Source organism: Lucilia cuprina, chromosome 4 (assembly GCF_022045245.1).
Source record: "Lucilia cuprina isolate Lc7/37 chromosome 4, ASM2204524v1, whole genome shotgun sequence".
Taxonomy (NCBI): domain Eukaryota; kingdom Metazoa; phylum Arthropoda; class Insecta; order Diptera; family Calliphoridae; genus Lucilia; species Lucilia cuprina.
The window spans coordinates 67,604,064-67,619,452 of NC_060952.1; the positions used below are offsets into that span (position 1 = coordinate 67,604,064).

The 15,389-nt window shown below is 33.7% G+C and overlaps 1 protein-coding gene across 3 annotated transcripts in view; it reads left to right on the forward strand.

The window, feature by feature from the left end:
• The window catches only part of LOC111684065 (inositol polyphosphate-5-phosphatase A), an 87,536-nt gene that overhangs the window by 63,175 nt on the left and 8,972 nt on the right, over positions 1-15,389 (forward strand). The gene's annotated exons all lie outside the window — the stretch shown is intronic.

Genomic DNA, 15,389 nt, shown 5'->3' on the forward strand with positions numbered 1-15,389 from the left:
GCAATAAAATAGTCAAAAATAATTTTTTATGCACAAAAGTACCAATTTTGTCATTTTTTTCCTAGTTTTTAACAATTTTTGACGTTTCCAGACATATATCTTTCTATGTTCCAAATTTGAAGAAAATAGGTCCATCCGTTTAGGCGTTATTGACGCACAAACAAATATACAAGTGGTAAAAAATTACCTTTAAAACAAAGCAATACAAAATATTAATACTTAAGATTTCGGATTTTTAATAATTTTCTCCTTTAAAGCATGATTTAAACTCTTCAAAGCATTTGAAAAGGTACTTTACTAAAAATTGAGAAAGCTAAAACCAAAATATATTTCCTTAAGGAGCCTTCAATGAAAAAGTAAGAAGAAATTCCATCCACATTTCAAAAAAGATAATTAAAGTCGTATGATTTATACTTTTTATTTTTATACGATTGGTATAAAACAATAACAAAGTGAGTTTCCAGCTTTTTCACTTTCTTGAGTTTACATAAAAATACATCCCTGATCTAATACCTCGAAGAGAGTCATACGAATGTCAAATTTTCCATCAGTATTTTACTCGATGTAGTAAGGTTTTATTGCATATCGTGTTTAGATGATCGCATCCATATCCTTCTACATAAAGTTTTGACAGATCATATTACTTGTGTACTCGTGTGAAAGAAAATTTAGAATAAATAATATTCATTGACTAGAGAAAAATTGTGTACTAATTTTCCCTTTCTGATTTATGTTTTAAAAAATGCCATGACAGTCTTGAAGTGAAGTCTTGAAAAATACAAATATTTCCTTTGCAGTTTAATTTGTCAAAAATATTGATATTTATAAATTCAATTTAAGATTACACAATAAAATTCCTTCCTTTTATCTGTAAATTTTTAGTGATAAGGGGGTAAGTTTCTTAATTTAAAAAAAAAATAATAATTTTCCGCGTTCCGTATTTCGTCCTTTTTTGTTTTTTTTTTTTTTTTTTTTTTTTTGGAATAATGATATAACCAATTGAAACTTCTAAGTAAAGAACATTTCTGTTGAAAATTTCTTAAAGTCGACCCAGCCATTTAGGTGTGGACCTTATGAAAAACTCGAAACTCCCATTTTTACCCATTTTAATTTACTCTTTCTAAAACTTTTAACTGATTACAGCAAAATGCTTCTCAAGTATTTTGCCAAAAATAAGTTTTTATGCACAAAAATACCGATTTTCATCGTTTTCACCTATTTTTTTTACTTCTTCTAGTCCAATTTTCGGAAAGTTATATAGCCTATTGACTAGGGTTGCCAGCCTGGCTGGACTTGGCTGGATTGTCCAGCTTTTTTGATTCTTGTCCAGTTTCAAGCTAAAATTAAATTTGTCCAGCTAAATATAATTTTTTTAGTACACTACAATAACTTCACAATAATTTTTATCTTATTATTTTTTATTGTTTTGTTTTTAGTATTTAATTTTAATTCTTACATACATATGCATATGCAAATATGTATGTGACAGACTGAACCGAAAATATTTAATATTTAATTTATCGATATACTTTTTGGTTCAGGAGTTAGCAAAAAGTGCTGTGTGTTTCAAACTATATAAAATTCAATATATATTTTAACATATTGGATTCTCACTCACCTTTTGGTGCACTGATCAACTTAAAATCACTTTTTGGAGCGAACAAATCTTGCCCGTCCATCCGTTCATATTTTTATAGGGACATTCTTAGTTAAAGCACTTGTGGTACTTATATGAAAAATCGAAGTAGGCTATATTTACCATTCCTATTTTTATGAAATTTTTTATTTAGATTTTATGGATAAACCTTAAAACGAGGTTTTATTTTATTTTGTTAAATTCTGGATGATTCTGCCAATGTGGATGATTGCCTTTACACAGTATTATAATTGGTCAAATATACCAAATAAAGTCTATTAACTCAATTGTCGAAGAAATCTGTGCATAAAATGGGAAAAAAGTCAATATAAAAACTGTTTTCCAAAAAGTCCTATATGAATTTTTTGAATTACGCTAAAGCGCGTAAAAAATTGAGTAATTATTCAAAATACTTTTTAAATATATTAGTAAACGAATCCATGAAGTATAGCTATATGCCAAAATAACAGCTAAATTAATGTTTTTTTTTTTTTGTTTTCTGAAAACTTTGTTAAAATCCCATAGTACTAATATTAAAAACAAGGACGATATGACATTGACATTTCTTGCATATATGCAAGTTGGAACATCATAGTTGAATAGATCATTAAAAAATGTGTGAAACTACTACACTTGTTAAAAAAGTTCATGCAACGTCTTTTTATACCCTTCACCTTCGTGAGAAGGGTATAAATAAGTTTGTCATTCCGTTTGTAATTTCTATAATATAATTCTCCGACCCTATAAAGAATATATATTTTGGATTCTTATAGATAGCGGAATCGATTAAGCCATGTCCGTCTGTCTGTCTGTCTGTTGAAATCAGTTTTTAGAGGACCCCAGATATCGGCGAGATCCGAATCTTCAATAATTCTATTAGACATGCTTTCGAGAAGATCGCTATTTAAAATCAGCAAAATCGGTCGGTAAATAACGGAGATATGAGCAAAAATCCGAGACAACCTCTGAAAATTTCATCACAAGATTGTTAAAAAAGCAACATCAACACTGTATATAGAAAAAGATGTACACGTGTGTGTAGATGTATTTGGTTTTATTGAGCTGTGTATTTTTTGTTAAAATAAAATAATTTTCCCTTTTGTTTTGCAAATATATTTTTTAAAGAAGAGAAAAAAGTATTTAAAACGTTTTCAATTATATGAGAGTTAGATTGTGAGTTATTGTACAATAATTTTTATGCGAATAATGTAAGTTTGAAATTTAAAAATAACACAAATTTTTTCCAAGTGCTTTTTAAAACAATTTTTTATTACGATAAACAAAAACAAAAACTACGTCTCGTCAATGTTTACCAGTAATGAATACGAAAGTGTTGTTGTTTTACTCTTGCTTGTATACTGTTAAGAACAACAACAACGTATTGCTATTGTTAAGCGCATATAAGTGTATAGAAAACACACTTACGGGCAATGTGTTATTCTCACTTATACACACGCAGTACAAATATTCTCAGCAACAAAAAAACTATGCACAAAACAAAAACAATTTAATTTAGTTGCTCTCTTTATGGAATGATACACAGAGAATATTTTCAAAAGACATTACAAATTAATGTAAGAATACATTTTATAGAAAGATCTATTAGACATACATATGTATAATTATTTATTTTTATTTGTTCAAGCAATTAATCGCTTAAATTGTAACGATTAAACGATCGACTGTTAATCATTTGAGTATATATTAGATACATTTAATACACACACACACACAAACTATATACATATATCAATACATACATACATACATACATACATACATACATACATACATACATACATGCATACATACATACATACATACATACATACATACATACATCAACACATTTTTACATCATGATGTGCATCAATACATACATTCCTTCCGTTATTCATTTATAATACTAATAATATGAATAACACAAATATGTTTAAAACGCATATGTTGTAGTGCAAAATATAAAAGAGAACATAAATGAAAATATGTGTGTTTTGCACTGAAAAAATTTTTTGTTTGTACATATTTGTGTTATTCATATTGTTAGTATTATAAATGAATAACGGAAGAGATGTATGTATTGTTGTATGTATCCGTTGATGAAAGTATTTATTGATGAACATTTTGATGTAAAAAGTGTTGATGTATGTACATATGATTGTATATAGTTTGATGTATTGATATATGTATATAGTTTGTTTATGTTTAAATGTATCTAATAGGTACTCAAATGATTAACAGTCGATCGTTTAATCGTTACAATTTAAGCGATTAATTGCTTGAGCAAATAAAAATAAATAATTATACATATGTATGTCTAATAGATCTTTCTATAAAAAGTATTTATACATTAATTTGTAATGGCTTTTGAAAATATTCTCTGTGTATCATTTCATAAAGAGAGCCATTAATTAAATTGTTTTTTTTTATGTATAGTTTGTTTTGTTGCTAAGAATATTTGTATTGCGTGTGTATAAGTGAGAATAACACATTGCCCGCAAGGGAATGTTTGGCCGCCAATGGTCTATAGCTAAGCGCATAGGGCTTTGGCACCAGCGTTGCCAATTTAGCGCTTTTGGCGCAAGATTTAGCGCCTTTAAACAATCCAAAAGTCGCATTTTTTCCTCTTAGCGCTTTTTTGGAAAAAGGCGCTAAATAAGCGGTTTTTGAAGAAATGAAAAATCTTTTTAAAAACATAAAATTATTCTAGTTTAACAATAAAGATAAAACAGAATAATTTTACACAGTACTCTGCTGTACAAATTTATTAAAGTTCCTTTTTCTAAACTTTCCAAATTATGATTAATTCAAAGATCTTTTAGTGTGATGAGTTATTTTAAAACTTTAAAACTAAAATAAAAAGTATTCACCTCTTTCGCTAAAGGAATTGAAATTTGTTTCTTCTTAAATTTTCATTCCCTTCTAAGAGAAAATTGTTTTCGTGAAATTACACAACAGTTGATTTTGTTCGTTGATTAGAAAATTCTATAAAAAATTCACAACAAGAGAAGTTTTTCACGTCCAAAAATAAAAAGTTGTAAATAATCTTAATTTTAGTTAAGTGAACTTTATCTTAAAATTAAAATTGCATTTTGTGAAAACTGTTGACTAGTTATTGAGACCTTGATCGATGATAGCAATTATTTATTTAATAAGATAATTGAACATATTTGTACATATTAACCTTAATTTCTTAAATTTCGTTCCCGAATCAAAATTCCAATTAAGGAGTATTTTTTTTAATAAAAAAATTTTAGATAAATACTATATGTTTTAAGACTGTGTAAAATATAATTTTAGCGCTTTTTAGTGCGTTTTGAGTGAATGGACGGCGCGTTTTAGTATAAAATAGTTGACAACACTGTTGGGCACCCTTGGTTTGGATGCTGTTGGCGTCATTGCGTTGTTATTTTTGTTTTTGTTTTTCTGTGTTTTTCGTTATGTATGTTTAGATGTCTGTTGGTTTAGATACCTTGTGTATTTTGTGTTTTATTTCGTTTAGCGTTGTTTTTGTTCTTTTTGTTTAGCTTTTGATGTAATAATAATGTAGTCGGGAAAAAATTAAAAATTTATAAAAGATGTTTAAAATACACTATGGTGAAGGGTATATAAGATTCGGCACAGCCGAATATAGCAGTCTTACTTGTTTTTAAATAAGTTTTTTGAGACTCCATAAATCTCGGGAAACCAAATCTTAAATAACTGAATTAGATATGCCTTTAAGAATTTAGCTGTTTAAAACTAGTTTTATAAGAATCGGAATTATGGTCTAAACAAATATTATCAACAAATTATATTTTATGAATTTTTTGATTAAGGGATATCAAATAGTATATTTGCGTAAAAATCAAAAAGTCCACAGATGAGTGATGACCATTTTTTTCACTGTAAAATTATTTACACAATACCAAAATTAACATTTTCTCAGTATTTTTTATGTCCAGCTTTTTTTGTTTTGTGCAGCTTTTTAAAACACAATGTCCAGCTTTTTGCGAACCGGAATCTGGCAACCCTACTTTTGACGCTTCCAGACAGATCTTTCTTTGTTCCAAATTTGAAGAAAATTGGTTCATCCCTTTATGCGTGATTGACGCACAAACAAATATACAGTAGTTTTCCGATTTAACGAACCCATATGTTGTCAGGCCTGTTCGTAAAATTGAAAAGTTCGTTATATGCAGTACTAAGTAAAACGTGGGTTTTTGGTAGGAAAATAATTAAAAATAGGTACATAAAATATTTTTTTAATGTATTTTATAAAAATTTATTCTTTTTTTTATAAAAGTAGTACAAAACACAAAATTCCGAATCTTATATACCCACCTTCAAACCATATTTGTGTCAAATTAGTCGCTGTATTTTTAATTCTGTCATGAGCTTTAAAGTTATTTCTCGAAGTTCATCGCTATACTCGTATTTTTAAGCGAGTAATGAGCGTTGAAGTAATTTTCTTAAGGGGGCCTGATATGGAGAGTAAGGTCAATTATGGACCGATTCCCATAAATATCGGTTAGTACTCGGCATACTCGTATTGTTAAGCGAGTATTGATCGTTAAAGTCGGACGGACATAGCTACATCGAACTAAAATTTAATAAGAACACAGAATGAGTTACAGTTTTGGGTATAAAAGCACCGCTTGCTACAACTTAGGTTATTTGTTATTTTTGATAAATGTCATTTTATCTTAATTTAAATAATAATATTTTTATTAGTTCGTTAAACAAGTTAAACAAGTTTTGTTCGTTATTTAAGGTAGTCAATAGAAAAAATTAGCTAGTTCGTTAAATGCGATGTTCGTAGAATTGAATGGTCGTTAAATCGGAAAACTACTGTATTAGGATTACCTACTTGATTTTCGCCCTTTCCCCCAAATTTTGGCTGTTCGCAACGCAATTTTGTTAATCTGACACTTTAAAAAGCTAATCAAAAATATTTTCGCAGTTGAAAAAAATCATTTTTTTTTCGACTGCTTGTTTTTTGGCCTTACCCCCACTTTTTTACCCGTTTTGATCCAACTTTCGCAACGCAACTTTACCTATACATATTTCTGATACTTTAAAATGCTAAATTGAAAATATATTCGCATTTGAACAAACAAAAATCAGTGTTCATGGACAAAAGTACTATTTTTCACGTTTTTTTTTCGCAATTTTTACCAATTTTTGACCCCTTGTAGTCCAATTTATATATATATATATATATATATAATATATATATATATATATATATATATATATATATATATATTATATATATATATATATGTATATATATATATATATATATAATATATATATAATATGGAATGGAATTAAATTATATATATATATATATATATATATATATATATATATATATATATATATATATATATATATATATATATATATATATATTATATATATATATATATATATATAATATATATATATATTATATATATATATATATATATATATATATATATATATTATATATATATAATATATATTTATTCTTTCACATTTTTATAAAACTTTTAACTATATATGGCCGATTAGGGCTTGGTTAAATAAATGGAATTAAATAAAATATGTTTTCCGATGAATTCTAATATCATTTTTGGATTGCCATTCATAAGATTTTATTGCAAAACTTATACGCTAACTTAAATTCAAGTTATTCCCATGAACCAAAGTTAAATCTCTTCGATTTACTCGGAGAGCTTTATGTCGTTTTGTTTCCGTTTAATTAAGAACAAGAAAAATATTAAAAAGAGAAAACAGAAAGTAAAAGGAAAATAAGAAGTTCACCCCCCTCCAAAAAAAATACAAAATATTGCCATTTCAGTCTCTGATTCTGTATTCTAGGACAGTGACATAAATATGCCCTACTGTTTACAACTCTTCTTCTTACTTGTAAAACCTACAGAAATGCGCAGTGTCCGGTTATTATCCCTACTACAATCATTATACTTTTCCTGTCCAGTCCTAATAGTACTTGTAACATTTTACAGTGCAAAGATCTAAGAGTTGATGACTATCAACATAAATCGTTACTTCCTTCCCTCTAGTAATGTATGTCTTAATAATGTCCACGGATCCTACCCACTTTGGTCTTACCGCTAAACTCTCAACATACTTCTCAATGTGAAGCAGATTCAGAATAATATCCAATACGGTGACTCCCCTGTCTAGTTATGTCGATAGAATCATACCATTGAGCCTTAGAAGCCCCAGGTCTTTGGACCCCCTGAGCTAAGTCCCTATAATCTATGTCGGCCCAACCTGGGATGTGAGTTTCCATAAGAAAGAAAAGTGTCTTCGTGCTAGACTCCATCCGCCAGTTCTCTTCACGTTGAATGTAACCTAAGTCTTTGGGGTTTTGACTAAAATTCTACGCAACCTAGACATAAAGGGGATTCTGCTTATCGAGGGACTATATTCAATAGTCTCTATTTGTCATTTTCATGAAAATAAGATTTTGATGGCAAAATAACCAGAAAACTATCCCGCACCAGTAACATAAATTTCAAAAAAAAAATATATATTTTTTTTGGCAATTTTATAGCAATTTTTAAATTTCTCTATCTTAAAAAAAGAAAAAAACTCTATCTTATCCAAAAATTACTCCAAACTCGATTATTTTGGATAATTTTCTGTTGCAAAAAAAGTGTTTTTACTAATTTGGACGTGGTGAATACAAATCCGCAAAAATATTTAAAACCGGTGATCATAAAATTTTTTGGATGGATCTATGTTTACATAAAATACAATTTTTAGCGAATGGTGAAAATTTAAGTCATTTTCTGAAGGGGTCTTTCTATCATTGCTAGTAAGTCAAGCGGGGCCCGAAACTTACAGCAGGGTCATAAAGGCAAGTATCAACCTTAATATGCCTGCAAGGAATAATTCCATAGGCAAATAAATATATACAAATAAAAGATTTGTCGAGATACGAGTATACGAAACATATTATTCGAGATTTCAGTTGTATGAGAGATAGATGAAATAATTAAATAATAGATCATGTTTCATTCATTCACTTATTTTCAAAATTGTGACTGTAGTTTAAGTACAAGGTTTACAACTCCTATTAGGGATTTTCTGTTGCATGGGAAATAGGTAAAATTGTGGACCTATAGAATATAAGATCATGTATAAAATTTCATTGAGTTATCATTAAAATTGCGACCACTTTAGAGGGGACGGTATATTGGGTTTGTGCTGATGTTTGTAACATACAAAAATATTCGTTCTACCCACCTTTATCTATACCAATCGGCTTACAATCATTTTCTGAGTCGATTAAGCTAACAAAGTACAGGTCACAATTTCCAATATAAATGGATGAAATTTGCACAAACGCTTTTTTAGACCAAGGACGAATACCTATTGAAAATAGTTTAAATCGGTCCATTTTTTACAACATTATACAAATCCGCAAAAATATTTAAAACCGGTTTAATAGTTTTCCAGATATTTCTCATTATGATACAAATTTGATTAATTTTATTGTCGTGTTAACCATATAACATTGATTTTGGACCACCACCTCATAAGCTGTTGCTTTTTCAACAATTTGGTTTATATTGCTTCATTAAATTGCAAAAGAACATAATATTTATTAATATTAAATCAAATAAAAATATTATATTTTTATAAAAAAAATTTTTTCATACCATCAGATGGTATGAAAAAATTTTTCGTAGAAAAAAAGCTCAGAGAACTAGCAATCCAATTTGCAGCCAAATCAATACCCCTTATACTCTCTACAGTCGGAGCAGAGGGAAGAATAGTACTCAGAGAAGCTTTGTGCCTCTCCCAATTTGTTTTCCTTCTATTTAGAAAGGGTTTTGAAATGTTTACCTGGACCACTATGTCAAAGTCCAGGTAGCGGTGATCTCTGATCACCGCTACCAGGAGCAGTTATTAGAGACATTCCACTCTTTGATCAATTCTATGTACTTTGTACTAATAGCTGTAATATCCAGAACTTCCTTTCTGTTTGTCACAACAAAAGTAGGTTCTGAACCTCTATTAACGACTGTCATATTAAATTCTAATAAAAAGTCAAGTAAACACTCACCTCTACTGTTGGTGTCTGAACTGCCCCAGTGATGAGCATTTGCATCAGCGCCAATTATCACAGTAACGTGACGCCTATTTGCTTCGCGCATTAAATCTCTGACCAGGTCGTTTGGCGGTTGTTCACCATGGTCATGCGCCATATAGCAGCTAAGGAGCCAGATGGTGGAGTTTCCGGTCTCAAGTGCCGCCGCTACCGTATCCTCATCACTGTAATCAGATAAGATGAAGATATCTAAATGGTTTTTGGCCAGAATACAGGCTCTAATATTTTTAATATTACCTGCAGCATTTGAAAACAGAAGTTTGTAACCTCTGAGAGATAGTCCAAGGATCTTGGACCAAGATGAGCTCCTCCCCTCTCTCAGCCATCCGGAGGAGCAAAGCAGCTGATGCTGCTTTGGAGTGGTGAAGGTTAATCTGGGTTACCTTCACCATCTCCAAGATCAGGATCGTACACGACAGTGACGTCGATGTCCTCAGGATCGGAATCCTGCGAACTATCTCCATCCTCCCCTAACTTCAGATTGGCAAGAAGCTCACCCATTATACCTGTGGTACTGGGAGTCTTCTTGGTTCTCAGAACCAGCGGGATCGTCGGCCTTTCCATTTTCGTCCTTGGGCGGAGCCTCCAGTTTAATACCAGAGGCGCTGCGTTTGGCGTCACTGCAATAAATGCGAAGGGAGATACTATCAAAACCATGGTAAACTTTACCTCCGCATTCACGCAATGGCGCCAACGTTTCCTTATTAAGGACAACAGTCGCCTTTCTGACATTTCCCATCGGGGCGGAAACCTTCACTACCTTCCAGTCATGGGTAGGTAGATGAGGATTTCCGCTTTGTAGGAACGCCAGAATTTCCGCCGGGTCATGTGGCTCAGTTGGGATGGTGGCAATTGATCTCGGTTTGCGAGGAATTTCGCTTACCGGGATCACGTCCAACCATGCACCTGGCCACACTTCCCCAAGGGACTGAATAGGTAGCTTGAGCAGAAGCGCCTATGAAAAACTCTCTATCTGATGGTATGAAAAAAATTTTTCGTAGAAAAAAAGCTCTATCTGATATAAATTGTGAATAATTTTGCAAATAATGCAAAATTTTAAATTCTTTTTATATAACGATTTCGAATATGGTCGTAAAAATATATTGTAGAAGAAAAAACTCAAAAATCTTCACGAACTAGCGAAATAAACAGTTTTTTGCTCTCCTGAAAACTTGTGTTATTTAGATAGAGAATAGCGCCCTTTCGTTTTGCATACGAAGTCAGCTCCAGTACCTCTTCACCAAGTGACTATAGCTTTGTACGGCTTTGTACGACCATCGAAGGCAATCGATTGACCTCTCATGAAAGAATTAGATATTAGAAAATTAAGTTCATTCTTTGCTAATATACATATTCTAACCTTATCACAAGTGGATAGGACGAACAATGTATATCCCGTGATCGCTAATTCGCAAACCTTTTGTTATTTATAAAAGGTTCCTGAATTAGAGCCACGTCCGTCTTGCATTGGGCGACAAATTTTGCCAACTCTGCTGGTGTAGGTTTATTTGCACCACCTGCGGCTTCTTTGGATCTGTCATGTTTAGAGTATTTAAACCTTAGAGTCTCAAGTCCAAAGTTGACAACTTCTCTCAGCCCATCTGAGCAACCATGGCTCTTAGGGGAACTGGTCCGAAAGAAAAATATTTATATTCTTTGTTCAGCTCCACCACAATTTCCCAAAAATTTATGATAATAAAACGAAATATTAGCAAATTTAATGAGACATAGATCTCTCTGTATTTATTCATTTATATATTACCTCGTAGGTTTAGGTTAGGTTTACACAGGTAGCCAATTTCGGCTTTACTTGGGTCCATGTTGATCTCTTTGTAAAAATACCTGTAAGAAGAAGAAAAGAGAAGAGATGGAGAGATAGAGGAGAGTGAAAGAAAAGAGACAGTTGCAAAGAGAAGGAGATGATGAGAAACGAGAAAGCCAGGGCAGCTGCCGTGGATGAGTAGTGTGAGTAATAGGATTCACACCCATTTTGACAAATTAATGATCTCTAGAAGACGTTCTAATTGAATGTTTGACAATTCGGTTAGATCACCAAAGTAGGTCGATCCAAGCGTCTAAAAACGGGCCTCCGCCAAAGCAGGACAATCGCAGAGAAGATGAGTAATAGTCTCTTCTTCATCCTCATTTTGACAACTCCTACAGTAATCGTTGAACGGGAGACCAATGCGTCTGGCATGGTTCCCAAATTTACAGTGGCCAGTGATTGTCGATATCAGCCTACTTAACTGCTGACTTGGTCTTTGGAGACCAAGAAGATATTTAGACCTTTAAGGATCCATTTGTGGCCACAGTACTCCACATGTTGCGCACGTATGTTCACGCGACCATTTGTCGCGAGCGATGCAGAGGCATTTTTCACTGATTTGGCTCTTAACTGCAAGTAGTAGTATACCGCGAACTGATCTATGTCCATTCTGCTAAGCATAGTGCCAGCTCTTGCCAATGTGTCAGCAATACCGTTGCCATACGAATTCCCATGTCCCTTTACCCAAATTAGGGTGATGTTCGAATGTGTCGCCATCTCATTGAGAGACGTCCGGCATTCATGGACAATTTTGGATGTGGAGAACATACCAGTTAGGGATTTAATAGCAGCTTGACTATCAGTATAAATTCTGATATCCCTATTAGATATCCGATAGTACCTTAGCCAGTTTACCGCCCTCCTTATCGCCGATATTTCAGCCTGAAGGATACTACATTAAGTCGGAAGGAGATTTTCGTTCCAAATTCCTCAATGAAAATGCCACCACCAACTCCTTTCGTCGTGGATCCGTCTGTATACACTCGGAAGCAATTATTTGGCGGAAGGAGAGATTCCTCAGACTCCGAAGAGATATGATATTGGAACTTTCTCACTAGAGACGGTACTGGAATACAATAATCAACAATGTACTGATTATCCGGTATAAGATCTATGATCCTAGCATGGCCTATGGAGCATTGATTCCACTTGCCAATTTCCTTGCAAGAAGATCGACCGAGAGCCAGTTGAGCATAGTGAACAGCGCCTTCGAAGGTGTTGTTCTGAGAGCGCCTGTAATAAGAAGCGCAGTTGATCTCATTACTTTTTCCAGTTGTTGTCTGAGTGAATCCTTTTCAAGCGTCTGCCACCAGACAACAACCCCATATAGCATAATAGGTTTAATAACTGCCTCAAAGAGCCAGTGAACATTCATTGGATTTATGCCCTAGCATGTTCCTATGGCCTTCCTTCAAACATATAGTGCCGTAATGGCTTTAGATGCCCTAGAGAGTACATTTGTACTCCAAGATATTTTCTTATCTAGGATAACGCCCAGATATTTAGCGCTGTCCGAGAGTTTTAATACTTCGCCGTTAAGGCAAGGAAGAGGAAATAAAGGAATCTTGTATTTGCTAGAGAATAGCACAAGTTCCTTTTTACTAGGATTTACACTAAGATCACATTCAACATTCCACGAGCTAATGATCTTTAGTGCTTGTTCTAGCCTTTGGGATATGGTTTCAAGGTGATCGCCTGATACCGCAACCGCGACATCATCAGCATAGGCGACTGTTTTATAGCCAAGAGAGTCTAGTTTTACCAGAATATCATTTATGGCCATGTTCCATAAGAGTGGTGAAAGTACTCCCCCTTGTGGAGTGCCTCTTAAAGCTTTTCTAGAGATTACTGTATCTCCTAAGGAGGATTCAATAATCCTATTTGAGAGAAGATTCTCGACAAATTCCACAACGGACCTACCAAGCCCAGCCCGAGATAGAGATTGGCTGATAGATACAGGATTGACGTTATTAAAAGCGCCTTCTATATCAAGAAAGGCAACCAGTGAAGAATTTCCATACCTCATGGATTTTTCAATATGACCAACGAGAGTATGAAGAGCCGTCTCAACAGATTTGCCCTTCGTATATGCATGTTGAGAGGCAGAGAAAAAGGATTTATCTATCGAGGTCCTAATGTGGATATCGATTATACTTTCCAATGTTTTCAGCATAAATGATGCCAGACATATTGGTCTGTAATCTTTTGCCTTAGTCTGTGAAGTTTTACTTCCCTTGGGAATAAAAATCACATTACACTTGGTCCATTGAGTAGGAATGTATGACCAAGAGAGACAGGCTGTGTATAAGTTCCGCAGCCAAGGAACTACAAGATCTATATTGTGTTGAAGATCTGCAGGAATAATACCATCAGGGCCGGGCGCTTTGTAAGGATCAAAGCTTTTAATTGCCCAACAGATAATGTCATCTTCAATAGGCACGTGTGTTACAGTCCGCATTGAAGTTGGAGAGAAATTAGTCAAATCACTAATTGGAATACAACCAGGAAAGTGAGTATTAAGGAGAAGCTCTAAAGTCTCCTGACTACCTGAAGTCCAGCTCCCATCTATTTTCAGTATATAGCTAGGAACAGAAGGGGACTTTGACAAAATTTTACGGAGACGACTGGATTTGGAAGAGCTTTCAATATTGCTACAGGAAACCCTCCACGAGTTCCGTTTCGCATTCCGAACCAAATTTTTAAACTTATTAACGTTTGCCTTATAAAGGGACCAGTTACCTGATCTCTTAGCCTCGTTAAAAGACCGGCGGCATGTCCTTCTTATGCTCGCTATGTCAGGACTCCACCACGGTGGTTTGTTCTTTTTTAGGCCACTGGATAGTTTGCAAGATCTCTTCGTGGCAACGCTCAGAGAACTAGCAATCCAATTTGCAGCCAAATCAATACCCCTTATACTCTCTACAGTCGGAGCAGAGGGAAGAATAGTACGCAGAGAAGCTTTGTGCCTCTCCCAATTTGTTTTCCTTCTATTTAGAAAGGGTTTTGAAATTTTTACCTGGACCACTATGTCAAAGTCCAGGTAGCGGTGATCAGAGAAGGAGCAGTCATTAGAGACATTCCACTCTTTGATCAATTCTATGTACTTTGTACTAATAGCTGTAATATCCAGATCTTCCTTTCTGTTGGTCACAACAAAAGTAGGTTCTGAACCTCTATTAACGACTGTCATATTAAATTCTAATAAAAAGTCAAGTAAACACTCACCTCTACTGTTGGTGTCTGAACTGCCCCAGGATGAGCATTTGCATCAGCGCCAATTATCACAGTAACGTGACGCCTATTTGCTTCGCGCATTAAATCTCTGACCAGGTCGTTTGGCGGTTGTTCACCATGGTCATGCGCCATATAGCAGCTAAGGAGCCAGATGGTGGAGTTTCCGGTCTCAAGTGCCGCCGCTACCGTATCCTCATCACTGTAATCAGATAAGATGAAGATATCTAAATGGTTTTTGGCCAGAATACAGGCTCTAATATTTTTAATATTACCTGCAGCATTTGAAAACAGAAGTTTGTAACCTCTGAGAGATAGTCCAAGGATCTTGGACCAAGATGAGCTCCTCCCCTCTCTCAGCCATCCGGAGGAGCAAAGCAGCTGATGCTGCTTTGGAGTGGTGAAGGTTAATCTGGGTTACCTTCACCATCTCCAAGATCAGGATCGTACACGACAGTGACGTCGATGTCCTCAGGATCGGAATCCTGCGAACTATCTCCATCCTCCCCTAACTTCAGATTGCCAAGAAGCTCACCCATTATACCTGTGGTACTGGGAGTCTTCTTGGTTCTCAGAACCAGCGG